Below are 20,244 nucleotides of genomic sequence, written 5' to 3' on the forward strand. Positions count from 1 at the left end.
ATAGTAAGACATCAGGAAGCCTCCAGGGAACACAGGTATGCTAAACAGAGGGATGAACCGGAAGGTCATGTCAAAAGAAAATGGGGTAACTTTTTGAGTTTTAGAAGGGAAGCATCCAATCTGACCAGAGAAGAGATTAGAAGAAAGGGGGCCCAATGGATGGCGGAAGTAAACAAAAAGGATAGAAAGGCAGCTGCAAAGTTTTGGAACCATGTCAATTCTCTGAGTAATAAGATAATCATCATTCATTCCTTCTTTCATTTGTGCGGTTTAACGTCCAAAAACCACCATATGATTATGAGAGACGCCGTAGTGGAGGGCTCCGGAAATTTTGACCACCTGGGGTTCTTTAACGTGCACCCAAATCTGAGTACACGGGCCTACAACATTTCCGCCTCCATCCGAAATGCAGCCGCCACAGCCGAGATTTGATCCCGCGACCTGCGGGTCAGCAGCCGAGTACCTTAGCCACTAGACCACCGTGGCGGGGCTAATAAGATAATCATGGAACAGAGGTTCATAACTACAGTTCAAAGGGTCAGACTAGAAGAGGATGAGGCAATGGAATATATAAAAACAATAATGACAGAAAAATTTGAACACCAACAAAGCACTGCATGCACTGTAACAGATGAGGATGGACCAATTAGCGCAATGGCTGCACTGGGACAACAAGCATGGGAAAGGGCAGAGAAAAGGATTCCTAATAACACATCAACAGGCCCTGACAGCATCTTTATTATGCTAATAAATAAACTAGGACCAAACTCTAAGCAAACATTAGGAGAGACAGCGAGCAAAGCAATAATGGATGGTGAAGCTCCCAATGAGTGGAAACTACGCAAGATGAACATGATCTACAAAGAAAAGGGGGCAAAGCTGGGGGCAAAACAACCACCGTCATATAACAGTGACATCAGTAGTTTACAGGATGGTGATGTAGATAGTAAAGGTAAGAATACGGACATGGGTGGAGAGTGAGGGGGTGCTGAGAAAAGTACAAAATGGGTTTCGTAAACGTAAAAGGTTGGAGGACAATCTGTTTTCAATGATGCGGTGTATTGAACTAGTGGAAAACGAACACAGGCCCTTGTGGCTGGCATTTCTAGATATCAAGGGAGCTTATGATAGTGTGATTAAAGAAGACTTGCGGAGAATACTGGACACACTAGATGTGGAATATGAAATAACTAATCTTTTAAAGGATATCTATAATATAACAACGTAGTTTCAATATGGAAAGAACAGGTATCTGAACCTATAGAGATACAACGCGGGCATTGACAGGGATGTCCCTTGTCACCTTTGTTATTTATGCTATATCTACAGGGACTAGACGCCAAATTAGAGGGGAGTCGACTCTGCTTTAGCCTCTCTTTTGCCAAGCGAGGAAAACACATTGAACCGTCATTACCAGCATTGATGTATACAGATGATATAGTATCATTAGCCAACGACAAGGAAAATCTGCAGGGATTGATAGACATCTTCGTTAATAAGGGACATAGAGGTGATGAGGGAGATAGATTAAATTTGAAGTTCAGCTGGGAAAAACCGTCAATCATGATTTTTTAATGATAACAAAGGCGTTGAGCATAAGATACAGGAAGTCACGCTAAAAATAGTGGATAAATACAAATATATGGGCGTATGGATAAATAATGGGGCTGAGTATCTAAGGGAGCACGAAAGATACGTAATGACTAAGGGCACCAGGAATGCAGCTGTAATGAAAAATAGGGCACTGCGGAACTACAATGGGTATGGCGTTGTGAGAGCGATTTGGAAAAATGTCATAGTCCTGGGTTTGATGCTAGGCAATGCGGTCTTGTGCATGAAATCAGACGTTGAAGCAAGATTGAAAATTAAAAACGTGGCATAGGTAGACTTACTTTCGGAGCACACAGGAATACACCAAATCAGGGGGTACAGGGTGACATGAGATGGACATCTTTTGAGTGCAGGGAAGCTAGCAGCAAAATAAATTTTGAGGAGCAATTGAGCGAAATTGGAGAAGAGCGTTGGGCTAGGAAAGTATTCAGCTACTTGTACATGAAGAATGTTGGTAGTAAATGAAGGAAACGAGCTCGAAAATTGTCAAGCAAGTATTTAGACAACAGCAAAATACCAAGCCAAAAGGAAACATCGGTTAAGAAGAAGGTGAAGGAAACAGAGAGGGACATGTGGAAAATTGGAATGCCTGCAAAATCATAACTGGAGACCTACCGAACTACAAGCAGGAAATTGCAAAAGAAAAAGTCTACGATAATTCTCGGGGTAGTTTTCTGCTGTTTGAGGCCGGAATAGGAGTATTGCAGACCAAGACGTACCGAGCCAAATAAGAAGGCGCAGGCACGGTATGTAGTGCGTGTGCAGAGGAGGAGAAAACGGCTGAACATTTGATAATGTTCTGTAAAGGGCTCCACCTTATAGTCTAAGATTAAGATAATGACGTGGAATTTTCCAAAGCATTGGGCTTTAGGGACAGTACTGGCAAAATAGATTTTAAACGGGTAGAAATAACCAGCAGGAAATTAACTGAATGGTGGCTACAATCAAGGCGCGAGTTAAATTTATCCTTAAAACACACAAGGATAGTATTTAAATTCATGGCTAGGTGGCGTGAGCCTCCACCAGCTATAAGGGCACAGCCGGATACATCTATCCAACAATGATCAATTCGCTCCTTTACGCAACTTCCTCAACGAAGGCAATCACAACCAAGAATCCAGATCTCGGGCGTGATTGCGACCTAAATTGAGTCAACTGTGCGACACTTGCATATCTGTATAACAACTCTCGTAAAATTAAGCTTATGCAATGCTGTAAAACACGGTGACGAGAGCGTACGCGGCCTCTGCGCGCAACCACTGAGTTTGGCGCCAGCTGCTTACGCCCAATCCTCTCCCCACCTACCTCATCCACAAAACAACAACAACAACAAACCTCCAAGTCGTACACTCCAACACTTTCTGGATAAGTCTAACGCGCCAAAATTATTTACTGTTTGTCGTAGGAAAGAAACAAGTAGAAAAAAAGTATTAACTGCAGGTGACTGCATTAAAAGGACAGTGAAGGTGAAAAACTTCCCTGCTTACGCCCAATCCTCTCCCCGCCTACCTCATCCACAAAACAACAACAACAACAACAAACCTCCAAGTCGTACACTCCGACACTTTCTGGATAAGTCTAACGCACCAAAATTATTTACTGTTTGTTGTAGGAAAGAAACAAGTAGAAAAAAAGTATTAACTGCAAGTGACCGCATTAAAAGGACAGTGAGGGTGAAAAACTTCCCTTCTGGGCTGCAGAAAATAGGCACCTTCTTCTAACCACAATTACACATAGTGTGCACGTGCGTCACGCAGAGCCCCTTCCTCACTTACGAAATGTGCCACTGACATGCCCGGGTACCTACAGACTCTATCACCTTCCACTGCCGTGTTGTCTCCTCGTGTTGTGCTCGTTTAGTTTTGCCTCAAGATGCAAGTTTGAGGGCTCTTAGTGAGGCAAGTTGATTTAGTAGTCCCCGAAGACGGAGCAGAGCTTGGGGGTGTTTCTTCGCCGAAAGTTATTACCTAAAATTGAGAACACACATGTTGATTTTCCGAAAAGTACCGGCGTGTTCGGCTGGCGCGGATTAACAAAAAAAAAAAAAAAACTAGTTGGAAAAACTTGGTGATTGTTTGCGTCTTCAGGTACAACTTCATTCCGGGTAAGTGCCATAGCCAAGCACTTACCAGCAAACAGAGATAGCTTACCAAGATACAGCACATAAAAATTTTTCCGTGACCACTGCGTGCACAATCAGCGTGTCAGGGAGGCGGTTAAAATCATGATGGCGATCGCATAAATTCAGGTATTGCATTAAAAAAAACTGTGAAAATGAATGCGAAACAATATTACTTCACTTTGAAGTATAGCCAATCAGTTCAAATTGGGGGGGGGGGGGTGGGTTGTCAGGATTTTGAAAAATTGGTCAATTAGTTCCCTAACACAGTCTCCATCATTTTCAAGGACTCCACTGTATATTAGCGTACAAAAAAGTAAAATACAAGGTGAAAAAGATGTCAAAACATACGCGAAAAAAAAAGTGATGACCAGCATTACCGCGGCACGCACCACGCAAAGTCTCTATCGGCCTCGCATAATATTTTCCTCGGCTGTTTCCACAAATTTCAATCAAAGAGGCTTAACATTAGCACTGTTTAAAATACTTGGAGGGTGGGAGGCACTGCTACTTTGGTAGCGTGAGCCGCAGCAATATATTAATATTATATCTCTTGTAAACTTGCCTAGCTCTGCATGACTCGTTTTCGATGGGAGCTGCTGCACTTCGCTCATCCACTCTTAAAACTGCGGCTCAAGAGACTTTGGGCTTTCACTTGTTCTTGCGGCTTGCAATTTGTAGTGTTTGTAGTGAAAGCGGGATACTGGGCCATCGTAGGTCGTGGCGGGCAGCCGGTGTACGCGGTGACTGGTATACGTGTTGCACATCTTGATTTTCTGGTCTTGTATTGAGTGAACAAACGAGGCCTTCCTGATCCGATGAGCTCGTTAAAGTACGATAACAAAAAAACCACAATGTTTCCCTTTCAACATCGTACACAGCAATAGATGACGAGCTCCCAACAAACCGCGCTGCAGCACGTGGACTGTCGTAGGTACCCAGGGAGGTACCCGGGCATGGCGGAAGAGGGCAGCAACGGCGGAAGTGACATCACATGAACACTATGTATTAACATATTTTGAAAGGAAAGCACGTAACACATGCTCTCGCACTGCTGTGAGCACTATTTGGCCAATCCCCCACAATGGGTATGCGCCACTAACGATAGGAGAACAACAACAACAACTACAAGATCACCTGCGCCGTATTACATCGAACTTATTATTGCTACAGACACATCGCAATACGACGAAAAGTCAGGGGTTGGTATTTTCAGCCCGATTTTAAATTAGATTTATTCTCTTCGACTACCCCATTTCATACCCGTTTTTGTGGCCGAGTTTCTGGCAGTAGTGCTCGCCTTATGCAAGTTATATACAGCAATTACATCAGCTGTCATAATAACAGATTCCCTATCTCTCTGTGCGGCACTTTCTGTTGGTGCTGATAATCACGTAACAAAGGTGTTCCGTGCACTAGCACCTGCGCATTTGAGAAAAGTACGATTAATTTGGATGCCTGGACATAAAGGTTTGTTTCTAAATGAAATAGCCGATTTCTTAGCTAAGTCGTCAATCAGCGAACCAATTCTACCGCTCTGTCCATCATCCGCTTATGTGACTGCTGCTAGATTCCGCAGACGTACGCTTCTGCAAGTTTTTATAGGTTCAACACTAACAAACTCTACAGAATATCGCCATTTATTATATCCCTGGCGAAGAGACTTTTGCTGCACTCGAAAACAAGAAGTAGCTATCACAAGGCTGCGTTGCCGGGTACCAAATCTAAATTTCTATAAACGCAGGTCTGCTCAGGCACCTTCGCCACTGTGCGCATTCTGTGATGAACTGGAAACAATAGACCATTTTTTTTTACCTGCAGGCGGTTTAACACATTACGAAAAACCCTATTAGAAACACCTTTACGTTGTATTGGTATGGACGTATCTCTGCCTGTCATTTTGTCTTTTGGAGCTTCCATTTGTGGTTTCTCTGATGCGACAGTATGCGCGGCCGTCCGGGACTATATTGATGAAACTAATAGGTTGACTAATTAACCAGTTTCATTATCCTAACATGTCCACATAATTATATACGCATAAAATCAGATTATTGCTCTATTCTAAAAATAAATTCGTTTATGTAAATATTTGTATGCATTACATTAAGCACCACACTTTTCTAGGCTATCGGTAATCTTTGTTATACCTACATCATTCCAAATCTGAACAGTAAATTTTAAAACCACTCGATTCTTGGCCAATCCCCCATAGTGGGTATGCGCCACTAACAATAGGAGAACAACAACAACTATTCGTCGCTTCTGCCGCAACGCCAGTACGGCGTCCGCGGCCCTATTCTGATGTGGTTGCTCTGGTTCTACTGATGCAGCGAACTTATCGGTGTCATTACGCAGAGCATGCGAAAGCGGTCGCCAACTGTGCTGAAGACTCGGGTCAGACGGGCATAAATACAGGTATATTTGTTTTCATTTTGCGTTGCCAGTCACCGCCGAGACTATCTAGAAACCTTACCTGGATCAATCTTACCAGCACGGCTGTAGGCTTGACACGCGTAAATTGACACTAAAACGTCTCGGTCCTACCTTCCTCCATGTGGTCCTAAAACCATCCGAAGCTGGCTAGTCTTTAGCACGACCTCCTCTATAGATTGTCTTTAGAGGCTCGTTTAGAGTAGAGGCATAGAAATAAAGGCAGCGTTGGTAGAGGTATGTAGCATGCATGGAGGAAGAAAAAAATGTGGTAGCATACGTGTAGCAGGCCACGCCTTAGTGTAGTATCGGTTCAGTTTCGGTATTTTACGTATATTTCGGTCACGGTTTGAGCATAGACGCCTGAGAAATGGCTCGTGTTGCCAGCGGAGTCCTCCTTAGGGTCCCTTCTAGCCACCCTATCCTCCTGCCTTCAGTTTTAAGCAAGCGCCACGCAGAATTGATGATGATGATTAGTGGAGTTTATTGGCGCAAGGGCCAGATGTGGCCAAAGAGCGCCAGAGCGATGATAATGAACTGTGCAATGTGCAACGTAGATAAAACAGATGTGACGTGGCTGTAAATGGGCCTAAAAAACAGTCGCTATAGGTGCGTAAAAATATATGCATAGTAAAATTACGGCAATCACAAATGATGTGTGCTATGGAGACATAAAATGGTTTATAAGTGATATGTATGTGAAATAAAAACGTGGCATGGAGCACCAATGCCTCGACAGAGCGCTTAAAACAAGAGCATGGAGGCCTGGGCTTATTGAAAGCTGCTATCACAGCGGCATCCTCTGAACAGAGGATGCGCTATGAACCTGTTGGGCTAAAAACATTCAATACTACATCCTTTAAAAAACTTAAAACTGATTTTGCATCAAAAAGCGGTTCTTCACCGAGAAACATCATCGGATGTAAAGGAAGATTATAGCGGTATGCTAAAGCAAAATATTTCTTTCTCTCACTTTCAGCTTCCGGACACTCCAGGAGGACGTGGAGGACGGTTAGCCTCTCACCACATCTACCACAAGTAGGAGGTTCATCGCCAGTCAGCAGAAAGCTATGGGTGCCATAAGTGTGTCCTATTCTGAGGCGACAGAATAGGACATCAGTTCGCCGTGTTCTTGTAGCGGAGGGCCAGTAACCCAACCGCGGCTTAATCAAGTGAAGCTTATTATTTATTTCTGTGTCCCACAAGCGTTGCCAGTGGTTCGCAGTTTCTTACGTAGGAAGGGTTTCAAATCTGTTGCAGGGACAGTAGCTGTGGGGTTAATAGTGGGCAATATAATTGACGTGGCCATTTGGTCAGCTAACACATTGCCCTGGATGCTTCTATGGCCAGGAACCCAGCAAATAGTAACATGCTGGTTGGACATATATGCTGTACACAGAACGGAATACAGCTCAATTATTACCGGATTTCTGAATCTGAAATGGGATCTTAATGCATTTACGACGCTTAACGAGTCTGTGAATATAATTGATTTTTGTATGTTTGATTTCCGTATATGTTTCACAGCCGACAATAGTGCATAACCCTCAGCCGTAAATATACTTGTTTCCGGGTGCAACACACCGAATTCCGAGAAGGATGGTCCGACGGCTGCATAAGCCACCCCTGCATGCGACTTAGAAGCGTCAGTATAAAACTCTACGCATGAGTAGTTGGACTGGAGTTGTTAAATGCATTTTAATATGTGCTTCTGGTGGATGTTTAGTGATCTCGGCAAAGGAAGTGTCACAATGTATGAGCTGCCACTGCCACGGCGGTAAATGTTTTGTTGTGGGCATAGGACAAAGCTCTAGCAGCGGAACACCCATTTCCTCACTTAAGCTTCTCACACGCAAAGAGAACGGCTTTCTCGCTGTGGGTCGATTATGGTAGAGGGTGGCAGCGGTCATATCGTTTATAGCTGGATAAGAAGGATGCTTTATGTTTGCGCGTACCTTTATAAAATAAGTGAAACTGCTATAGGATCGCAGCAGGTGAAGTGACCACTGATTGGACTCTACATAGAGACTCTGGATCGGACTTGTCCTGAAAGCACCGGTTGCCAGTCGGATACCCAGATGCTGAATGGGGTCTAAGATTTTCAAAGCACTTGGCGTTGCGGATTAATAAATTATAGAGGCGTAATCAAGACGCGACAACACAAGGCTTTTGTACAAGTTCAAGAGACACTTCCGATCACTACCCCATGTCGTACGTGATAGGAGCTTTAGGAGGTTCATCGCTTTCAGACATTTCAATTTTACATGTTTAATATGGAGAATAAACGTGAGCTTAGAATCTAAAGTGGTTCCTAGGAATTTATGCTCGCTGCTCACAGAGAGTTGGTCTCCCTTGATCATAATGTTTGGTAGTGGTATTACCCCTCGTTTGTTGGAAAAGAGTACGCAAGTACTTTTCTGGGTGTTTATTTTAAAACCATTCTCATCCGCCCATTTAGAAAATTTATTCATTCCAAGCTGCACTTGTCGTTTGCAGATAGACATATTGCATGATTTGAAACTCATCTGCACATCATCAACATACACAGAATAAAACATCGCGCTTGGAATGACTGACTGCAGGGAGTTCATTTTTACAAGAAAGAGTGTGCAACTAAGCACGCCCCCTTGCGGAACACCAGTCTCTTGGGTAAATGATCTAGAGAGAGCATTTCCCACTTTTACGCGAAAGGTTCGGTTAGACAGATAACTTTTAATTGTGTTTAGCATGTTCCCATGGATGCCCATGGCGGCAAGATCGCGTAGGATCCCGAATCGCCATGTGGTATCGTACGCTTTCTCCAGGTCTAAGAATACCGAAAGTACAAACTGCCTATGAATAAATGCATCTCTGATGTATGTCTCTATGCGAACAAGGTGGTCTATTGTCGACCTCCCCTCTCTGAAACCACACTGAAGGGGGTCTAGTATACTGTTACTTTCTAGGAAGTGGGTTAAGCGCCGCTTTAACATTTTCTCATATAGTTTGCATAAACAGCTTGTTAACGCTATTGGCCTGTAGCTGGCGGCCAAGGACGGGTCTTTGCCTTGTTTAAGTACCGGGATGACTATCGCTTCTTTCCATGAGAATGGAATATATCCAGCTTCCCACATGGTATTGAAGAGGGTTAGGAGTGTTTTTAGTGCTTCTGGGTGAAGATACTTGATCATTTCGTACGTTATACGATCGCCACCTGGCGCCGAGTTGTTGCAGTACACAAGAGATGCCTTAAATTCAGCTAATGAAAATGGACAGTTGTAAGCTTCCCTGGATGTACGTTTAGATTTAAGGGGTTGCCGCTCTTCGCGTTCTTTGAATCTTAAGAACGTTTCTGTGTAGTGCGATGCACTTGAGACGTATTCAAAGTGTTCGCCTAGGCAGTCCGCTTGCTCCTCCAAGCTCTCCCCTCGGCTACTTACCAAAGGTAGGGGGTGTGACTCCCGACCCATTAACTTGTTTACCCTATTCCAAACCTTCGTTTCGTCAGTGTAAGAATTTATACCGGAGATGTACCTATTCCAACTTTCTTTCTTTGCAAGACGACACGTTCTTCTGGCTTGGGACTTGACCTGTTTGAAATTGTTGAGGTTTTCAGCCGTTGGGTAATTTCGGAGTAGTCTCCAAGCTTTATTTTGTCTATTGCGCGCTTTCCGACAATCGTCGTTCCACCATGGGATGCGACGTTTATTGGTCATTCCGTTGGTTTGCTTGATACATTTCACTGCAACGTCAATAATAAAACCTGTTAGGTATGCTACAGCATCGTCTATATTAAAATCAGCAATCTCATCTCCGTCTAAAAATGTAATTTCTCGAAACAGTTCCCAGTTGGCGGACTTGGTGTTCCAGCGAGGAAAGTCAGGCGAGCATGTATCTTCTTTTGTTAACTTTGACAAAATCGGGAAGTGGTCACTCCCAAAAGGGTTCTTGAGAACGAACCACTCCAGATATGGAATTATAGCACTCGAGACAATACTCAGGTCTATAGAAGAGTATGTGTTGTGTGTAGTGCTATAATACGTTGGTTCTTTTTTGTTTAGTAGACATGCACCTGACGAAAACAGAAAGTGTTCTATTAGGCGTCATCGCGCATCTAAACGAGAGTCACCCCATAGAGGATTATGTGCATTTAGATCACCAACGACTATATATGGCGGAGGAAGTTCATCAATGAAGCTTTGAAATTGTGTCTTTGAGAGTTGATAACACGGGGGAATGTAAATAGAGGTAATTGTTAGTAGCTTCCCGAACAGCACTGCAGCAACTGCCTCAACTGCCTGAACAGCAACTGCCTCAAGAGAAGTTCGGAGGTTTAATTGCTTACAGGCAACACCTTTATCAACTATTATAGCGACACCGCCCGACGAAGCGGCAGCGTCGTCACGGTCTTTGCGGAAGATGGCATAATGCTTTAGAAAGTTTTTTTGTGTGGACTTGAGATGTGTTTCCTGAACACACAGCACCTTTGGAGTATGTTTATTAAGAAGTTCTCTAATATCATCGAGGTTATGGAGAAGTCCTCTCACATTCCACTGTAAGATCTGTGTATCCAGTTTAGATGTGTTTTGTGCTGTGGGCTTAAGGATGAAAAGTTAGCTCACGGACCCTTTCCAGGGGCCATGACACGAGATTTTTCTTTTTTGGATCGGTCGACGGAGTCGCGCCGATCCTTAGGCGCTGGCTGCACCCTCATGCTCGGTGTTGTGTCCATTGCCTCTTGCGAGCGCTGCATTTGTTTTGAGGGCCTCGCCTCTAAAGACAAGGCCTTTGCGGCCCCCAGTCCGGAGGTTGGTGGGTCTTTCTTGGATGGCGGAGCAGCACTGGCTGCAGCCGCCGAGGGGGCGGATGGCGTCACCGCTGGCTCACTACGCGTGTGCCAGACGGGCGCCAGGGGCCGTCGTGGCGCTGCCCCCTGACGCGCCACTTCGGCAAAGCTAGTTTCTGGTAGGCAGGACACCTGCCTTCGTGCCTCCTTAAATGACATGTTTTGTTTTACCTTAATTGTGACAATTTCCTTTTCCTTTTTCCAGCACGGGCATGACCGCGAGTATGCGGCATGTTCCCCATTACAGTTCGCACAGTGAAGAGAGTTTTCACAGGCATCTGATGTGTGCTCTTCAGCACTGCATTTTGCGCAAGTTAGGCGGCCTCGGCATTTCTGTGAACTGTGGCCGAATCGTTGGCATTTAAAACATCGGAAGGGGTTTGGTATATATGGCCTAACTCGAAGCTTGATATACCCAGCCTCAACGGAGTCGGGCAGTACACTTGAATTGAAGGTAAGTATCAGGTGTTTAGTGTGGACTTCTTTGCCATCACGCCTCATGCTGATTCGTTTTACGTTTATGACATTCTGTTCGCTGAAACCCTCCAGGAGTTCAGCCTCCGTCAGCCCTAACAGGTCATCATCTGAGACAACGCCACGGGTGGTGTTCATGGTTCTGTGTGGGGTTACTATTAATTTGGTGTCTCCAAATTTCACAAGGTTAGGCAATTTTTCATATTGTTTATGGTCGCGGAGCTCCAACAGGAGGTCACTACTTGCCATTCTCGAAGCTTTATATCCTGGGCCAAAGATTTCCGTCAAAGACTTTGATACTAGAAAAGGTGAAAGTGTTCGCACAGATTTGCCGGGTGTGTCAGCGTGAATAACACGAATTCGGGGAAAAGATACTTTCTGGTTACCAAAAAACTTGAAAACTTCATCGGTGCGCCCTCTTTTCTGAGGGCGATCAGGGAGTGGGGGGAAGGAACAAGCCATATGTAAATGCTTACTTTCGGCAGCGGCGCCAGCCACCCACCATGGAGTCCTACAAGAGGACGCTGCAGGGTCTGTAAGTACAGGCCCCGCAGACGCCAGCTGTACGCCACCACTATAACCGAATATGGTGTATCCAAGGTAGGATAGCCACACAGGGTTAACCCTTGCCGCCAGGAAACACGGAAGTCAATGGAAGTGGGTAGAGGACAGGAAAGATTTAAAGTGAGAGGAAAGACGAAGATGTGAGGTGGAGACAGGAAAAGGCAACTGCCGATTCCCCCCGGGCGGGTCAATCCGGGGGTGCCGTCTACGTGAAGCCGGGGCCAAAGGGGTGTGTTGCCTCTGCCGGGGGGCCTTGAAGGTCCAATCACCCAGCGTCAGCTCAACCCCCAGGATCCCCTTTTCCCCGGACACGGCAAAGCCACGCACGGCTAGGCGCGGGAGAGAGTCAAAACTCCCCCGTTAGCTCGGGTCCGTGGTGTCGCTACACACCAAACGCCTACTTGCGCAGGCGCCCCTGCGGGGCACGCAGAATTGGCATGATTAAGAAGTCCGCACTTGAGATCTATCGAACTTTTAAACAGAAAATTGCCAAGGAAAGGATCTATGATAATACTCGGGGTAGTTCTCTACTGTTTGAGGCCAGGACGGGAGTATTGCGAACCAAGACATATCGGGCCAAACACGAAGGGGTAGGCACAGTGTGCGGTGCGTGTGGAGAGGAAGAGGAAACGGCCGAGCACTTGATAGTGTTCTGTAAATGGCTTCACCCTATAGTTTAAGATGATGGCGCAGAGTTTTTCAAAGCACTGGGGTTTAGGGACAAAGAGGGCAAAATAAACTTTAAGCCGGTAGCCTTAACTAGAAAGACGTTATCTGATTGGTGGCTAAAGTCAAGGCACGAGTGAAAATTAAACCCTTCACTGCAAAGTACGAATCCTCTACTTCACTATTTAAAAGAAAAAAAAAGATAAATCAGTGGTTAGTTCACTAAGTACTACGGCTAGGTGGCGTAAGCCGCCGCCTGATGTAAAGGGTACAACCACATCCATCCATCCATCCATCCATTGTCACAGTGTTTTTTTACTTGTGGTCCCTAAGTATGGTGGCTAGAAGGCCCTAAGGGCGCTTCACTGGAGAGTTATTCGAGATGCGCAATTATACATGACTATTTCAGAGGCTATGCAAAATGTCGAGTTGTTGCACCGTTTGCTACAGGTGACGCTAAAAACCGAGAGTAATCGAAAATGAATTGATTGATTGATATGTGGGGTTTAACGTCCCAAAAATCGAAAATGAAGGAGGAAAAGGGTGTGACAGCTGTTTTAGTTCTCACGCGGCAGGCATCTAAATAAAGGAGGCGTTCGTTTGAGCCACAGAGGAAGGAAGGGTTTGAGCTATTTCGCAAACGTAGAGAACAATTCCATGCCGTGATTATCAAAGACAGTGTGCTGCGTTCTGCCTGGGAACGTGCTGTACAAAAAAAAAAATAGTTGGAGGGCTATCGGACGGTGACCACCTCTGTTCATTCAATTCGAAGAATGCTGCTTCGACAGAACAGGGCAGATCCTAGACTATGGCCTGGCAGTGCACATTCTATTTTTCCTGCTTTCCGAGCGCATCTGCAAAAACCTGTTAGTTTCTACCTCCTATACGTCGCTTCAGTAGAATGTAGTCACGAAAATAAGCGATTGCGTCTAAAACATGATGAGACACCTTTGAAATTCGTTCTATCTTGCCGACGAAACCGAAACACCGATAGACGAAGTTATCAGAATGAGTGATTGGCGTTATATGAAACATCGAGCTACCTCGTTTCTAGGCTCTGCAGGCTGCGCTTGCCATGACAACACACGTCGCCAACGGAAGTTGATACATATTAAGCATAACTAGAGCCACTGCAATCGTTCTTATAAACGGTTCGTTTGGGGTACGTCTGATAACTCTAGAAAAATGACTGGTGAGTTTACTTAATTACCTATCTTTTCTAACTTTAGCTGTAATATTTCAACTTCCGCATATATTCTCTGGTATTCTGCATGCCGACTCACGGTCGTCTGCTTCCGAGCCTTTCCTTTTCGAATATGGCGGCCACCGGCGTGACTTATCAGGGCGCATCTCCACTCCAGAAGACATACCTTGAAGCACACTGATGGGTACCCACAGCGCCATAAATAATCAAATATTGTGTAGTAGGCCAGCATTCACTATGCTATACTTCGTCATTCTTTGGAGAAGCATACGCGGTACACTTGTTTGAATTTTGTGCATTTTTTTCCATGCAGTGGCTGACGACAATTCGAAATGCGTGATGTGGGTATGCCCCACAGCTATAAAGTGATCAGCAACAAGTTTTCTAATGGGTTGGAGCATTGGTCGACCCAGTCGTTACGGAATTCGCATTGTGTGACGCCTGGCTGTTCCTTTGATGTTCTTAAAATACTTTATTACTAATATTAACGCGATTCTTTTCCCGACATCAAGCCTACCTAAGGCCAGTTTAGAAACAAGTTTCAAGCACTGGCGGGCCTCAGTGGTAGAATACTGGGCTGGCACGCGCAGCGGACCCGGGTTCGAATACTATTGTGTCATTGGCGTACCTTTAGTTTATAAGACTAGCGTGACTCAGTGGTAGAATACTGGGTAGGCATGCATTGGACCCAGGTTGGGATCCAATTGTGCCATTGGTGTTTTATTTACCGAGTTTTTTTTTTTCTTTGTTCGATACTGGTTACGGGCGGCGGCGGCGGACAACTAAAGCCACGCGCGTGACCCGTGTTCTGCTCTCATAACAGCTTTCGCAGTAAAAAAAACGACTCATAGATATCAATTCACATTATATTTTTTCATAACGCGAAACAATTGGCACATAGGTACTTAAATGACCAGTTAGCAGATTATCTAGCTTACCTAGAGATAAGCGATATCATTGTGACTGATGCATCTGTGTCAAAAGAAAAGGCTGGGGTTGGCATCTTCTCTCCTTCTTTTGACTCCTTTTCGATTCGACTCCCAGGTTATACCCCTGTATTCATTGCAGAATTATTGACTATTGCTCTTGCCTTACACAAATTGTCCGCAAGCGAATCATCAGCAGTTGTCATTACAGATTCATTATCAGTATGTAATGCACTTTCTGCGGCAGCAAATGCCAAGCTGATGAATACGGTTTGGCATTTAGTACTGAAAAACGTAAAAAAACTGCATTTGCTATTGGTACCAGGCCGCCGCGGATCATATTTGAACGAAATGGCGGACTCTTTAGTAGCACTATCCCTGAGTGGGCCCACCATCGCAGTTTTGCCAGATACGACTTACGTGACAGTGCTAAGGTTCCGAAATGCTTGTTTGCAATGGGGAATCGGTAATTTGGATAAATATAAAGATTTCGAGCATCTAAGGCATTGCTGGAATAAACAGTGGTGTGTATCTCGCCAGTCAGAGGTCACTTATACCAGATTGCGCTGTACAGTTCCACAACTAAATTATTACCTTAACAAAGCTCGGCTCAACGCATCACCGCTGTGCATTTTTTGCAACGAAATTGAAACAATTGAACATTTCTTCTTATTCTGTCGTCATCACTCTTATCAGAGAAAAGATCTTTAATAGCCCCATTACTAAAGGTAGGAATACAAGTAAATCTTACTTTTATGACATGGCGGCACTTCACTGGGCCACTGCCACAGGAATATATGCTCCACTGTGTTTACATCAATGCAACTAAAAGATTACCGTGCTAGTGAACCCTAACTTTTTTCAGATCTTTAGTTTATAATTTGTAGCGATGCCTGTCAGAAACAAGAGATGGTTTGACCGCTTGCTCAGCAAACATTTTTGTTTATTGGCAGTATTATCTGTAAACTTATTTTTCAGATTGGCTTTAATTTCGTTTTAGTTTCATTTCAGTATCCTGCCGCCCGGTTCTTGGCCCATCCCCCTCTGTGATTGAGCGCCATTCGTCTGAGGTCATCAGCATCAGCATATGTTTACACAGTTGCCTCACAGCAGAAGAAACTAGTGAGGAGCTGCAACGAAAATAAATGTTTCACTCGCACACAACCATAAGCCCTGGACGAATAACAATGCAGCAAGTGTGCAAACTCTTTTTATTATAGGGGGGGGGGGATTTGCCTGTTCCCTAACTCGTTTGTGAAGCTCCTGGATATCCGGAGAAAGCGATGCTTGGAAAACTTCCAATCCTCCATGTTGTGTTTTGCCGCTCATAAGTTGATCGTGGGGATGGGACAGCACCAGAAGCTACGTTATTCAAAGCCTCTTTCTCGGATCTCTCTTGGCAAGGTCGCAAATTGCTTCCTTTGAGCATGGGACGACAGCACGGGAAGCTACGTTATACAAAGCTTCTTTCTCGACTCTCTCTCGGTATGCCCATGTAACTATACACCACTTATCCTCTGGAATGCAAACTACGTCCGTCCCCTCCGCTGCCGGGGACAAACACACAATGTGAAATGAACCCGCTCTGCCAACCGGCTTGGAATGTTTGTGGTTTAGAGACAAGTCGCCCCTGCCGGGGGCAAACGCACAATGGGATTAAGCGACCCCGTCCTGCCTCCACTGCCGGGCGCGAGCTCAGTGGGAGTAGGCGACACGCTCTGTTCTGGTGATCGGCTCAAATTCGCAGCGATGCACGACCCGAGCACAAGGTAAGCGGAGAAAGTCAAAGGCCGCTTGCTACCTGCGGGGGCAATCACGTTCCGCGCGCAATCATTCAATTTCCGGCTTTGGAGGTTCGTCTCGGCTCGCTGGGTGTGGGAAAGGGCATGAATGTACCGGGTCTACAATGCCGATATCTCCCGAGCGTTAGAATTCCTGAGCGCGTGGGAGGTGGAGAGAGAGAGAGACATGATGGGAAAGAGTACCATACGCCTGTTTAAACTGTAGAAGCGCTGCTGTCGAGAGTAAGGTCAGCTCAGTAGAGAGTGACTTAATCTTAGTGGAAACAGATTGGATGAGAGAATGTTGAGGCGGACCAGCAGTGGCCGCCTCCCCTTTTCTTTGTTACCGCAAGATGCTTAAGACTGGGGGGAATCCGTTTCTCTTCAGTCGAGGCTGCAATCACTGAACTGATAGATCAGTACGACTCCGTACGATGCAACTTTTGTCTGGGCCGTAACCACTTGGTGGTCGAACAGTGAGACTAAGTACGTCGTATGTAGTAACAGTGTTCTAGGCTCTAACTTAAGAAAAGTTAAGTAGAAGAGTAAGACGCTGTTGATGTCTGTGTTATCATGAGTGTGCTTCGGCAAGATGTACATATGACTGTAAATATTTCGCTGTAGTATACCTTCAACTTTTCATTACCTCTAACCTGCCTCCTGCTTCATCGACGCCGATCATCTCCTTGACGGGACTTCAATCCATATCAAGGAGATCAACGAACGAAAAGGAAAACTTAACTCTCCATTTGATCATTTTTTCTGTTCTATTATCTGGTCAATAAAATACCGAGAAGCCCTAACATATTATCAAATGCCCCGTTGGTACTGCAACGATGCCTTACCTTTCTTTGTCAGCTGTTAATTTACCTCGTTCATGATTAATTCAGTTTTTTTTGGCTGCACTACTTTTTGTGGGTAAACTTTTGGCCTGGCGGTATTTTGACAGCTCCATCAATGAAGGGCGCTGTAGGAGAAACTGTATAGTTTTCATAAAAGCTCGTTTCCTTTTTCTCCGACATAAAGAGAGGCATATTGCAACATCAGAAATTTTGCCATATGGAACGTAGTGCTCATCCAAATATAAGAAATTCAAAGTCCCATAAATGCAGCTATTGCCGGTGCTTCGTCACATCGCGCATAATGCCACGCTTGCGCACTGGAATTCTCCGCTTAACTCCAATCATCACCCTAAGAATCTTAATTAGTCATTACTCCAGAAACAACTGCCATGCAGGATTTCTCGACGTGACGCTACAATGCTGTGCCGGCTGTGGACTGGGGTAGCGTTCACTAAGTCATTCAGCCATCGCATTGGCATGGCAGATTCATGCATGTGTGAAAGCTGCAACTGTATAGAGACTATTGAACATCTCTTGTGCCACTGTGCCCAATTTGATGAAGATCGCCGGACTCTCCAGTGTGCCTTGAATAGACTCGATGACCGGCCATTTGATGAAGCAACGATATTAGGAGCCTGGTCGCGCAGCACATCAGTACAGAAATCCACACGGGCCCTCCTGAGATACTTGACAGCAACTTCATTGAGGGACCGCCTGTGAAACTCGGCATTGTGTATGTGATGTGACATGTGTCTATCCTTCTCTCTTTTTTTTACTCCCCTCTCCCCCTTCCAATGTGTAGGGTAGCAAACTGGACGCATAGTCTAGTTAACCTCCCTACCTTTCCTACATTCCTTCTCTCTCTCTCTCTCCCACAATGCCTCACAGATGGCAGCTCATTATCTAGCGCTTGCTGTTTGCTTGATCAACGCCTCTGGAAAGTCATGATATGGTTTCCACTACACGGACATACTTGTCTATCTTTAGAGCTGTTTGAATGTTCCTACGTGTTTTTAGCGGGTATGGTTGCACTATCCCGACCTTTTTCGATGTAGTTTGAGGCGTCCCAAATGCGCCTACAAATCGCCGAATGGGCTCGTTTTCGTCGTGACACCTGTCAAAAAAAATTTGTTAAAGGGGCCCTGAAACACTTTTTCAAGTACCCATGGAATGAATTCAATAGAGAAGCTTATTGCCTGATGAATTCAACGCCGCAAAATTTTTAAGAATCCGTCCAGTGCGAGTGGAGGTACAAAGGTTTGTGGTTTGTCGCATCCTGCAATGTCATTCTCTCTTGTCTCCTCCCGACGAAAGCGCTGGAAGAGCAAAGCAGGGAGGGGTGGCAGGGGCAAAGAAACACGTCATCCGCGCATCGTGACCTTGAGTACTTTTTTTTCTTCGAATGCGCGGCTTTTTCTGTGTCATCACGTGCACACGCGTGGACAAGTAGCAGCCTCCCACGGCGTTCTCTGTAACGAGCTTTTTTCGATCCATGGCCTCCGAAATCGCGGGTGCGAAACCCGCCGCGCGCCTGCAATCTCGGATGACATGTTCGCTCACGGACGATTTCTCGCTCACAACCAGCGGGGCCGACGCCAACGGCGGAATTTCTGCGACACGAGCTCTCTAACGCTGTCGCGTTAATATATCAACCAGTCAAAGAAACAGCCTGCATATTGCGAAGAGATTCGCCACCGCTTGTAGGTAACTTTCCCTCCCAAGGTCATCCACGCACGCGCGCCCACAACATGTGAGCGAGAAGAGAAAGGCGCGTGCATGCGACAGAAGTCGTCTGCTCCTGGGTCATTACTAGCAGCTCGTTTCAAGCGCTTTGTGACTTTATTCTGGCAGTATCAATTAGTAACTGCCGCTGAAATATGTGCTACATCTAGTCACTCAGGCTACGCATGAAAATCTGAAAATGTTGCAGTGTCGAGGTGCTATCACGATTTTTATGTGTCGTTATTCTAGACACCCATGTATATGATGGCAGATAAAGCCCTCAAAGCAGGGCTTTATTGGATGTATCCGGCTGTGCCCTTTAGATCGGGTGGTGGCTCACGCCGCCTAGTGATAAAGTTAAGTACTAGCTGTGTGTTTAACGATTGAATTTCACTCGCTCCTCGATTGTAGCAACGAATCAATTAGCCTCCTCTTGGTCATTTCCACCCATTTAAAGTCTATTTTGCCTTCAATGTCCCTAAACCCCAATGCTTTGAAAATTTTGGCGCCATTATCTTCGACTGTAGGGTAAAGCCTTTACAGAACATTATCAAATGGTCAGTCATTTCCTCCTCCTCTCCACACGCACTACCTAACATGTGCCTCCGTATTTTGCTCGGTACGTCTTTATCCGCAATACTCCCGTTCTAGCCTCGAAAAACCGAGAAATATTCCGAGAATTGTCGTAGATCTTTTCCCTTGCAATTTCCCGCTTAAAAGTTCGGTAGATCTCCAGTGATGATTTCGTAAGCATTCCCATCTTCCCTATGTCTCCATCTGTTTCCTTCACCTTCTTCTTAACCGATGTTTCCTTTTGGCTTAGCATTCTGCTGTTGTCTAAATACTTGCTTGAAAATTTTTGAGTTCGTTTCTTCCATTTAATATCGACGTCCTTCATGTACAAGTAACTGAAAAATTTCCTAGCCCAACGCTCCTCTCCCATTTTTCTCAATCACTCCTCAATTTCTATCTTGCTGCTAGCTTCCCTGCACTCAAACGATGTCCATCCCATGTCTCCCTGTACCCCCTGATTCGGGGTGTTCCCGTGAGCTCCTAAGACAAGCCTGCCTATTCCGCGTT

General features: G+C 45.2%; 1 protein-coding gene across 6 annotated transcripts in view; it reads right to left on the reverse strand.

The window, feature by feature from the left end:
- Nucleotides 1-6,604, reverse strand: part of LOC119176022 (sister chromatid cohesion protein PDS5 homolog B) — a 55,492-nt gene extending 48,888 nt beyond the window's left edge. For 5 of the 6 annotated variants that reach the window (XR_012886686.1, XR_012886684.1, XR_012886685.1 and 2 more), the window contains exon 1: nt 6,204-6,433. The gene's annotated coding sequence lies outside the window, so the exon portion shown is untranslated. The other variant, XR_012886683.1, reaches the window with a different exon arrangement.
- Nucleotides 6,605-20,244: the final 13,640 nt, after the last annotated feature.

This window comes from Rhipicephalus microplus, chromosome X, assembly GCF_043290135.1.
Source record: "Rhipicephalus microplus isolate Deutch F79 chromosome X, USDA_Rmic, whole genome shotgun sequence".
Taxonomy (NCBI): domain Eukaryota; kingdom Metazoa; phylum Arthropoda; class Arachnida; order Ixodida; family Ixodidae; genus Rhipicephalus; species Rhipicephalus microplus.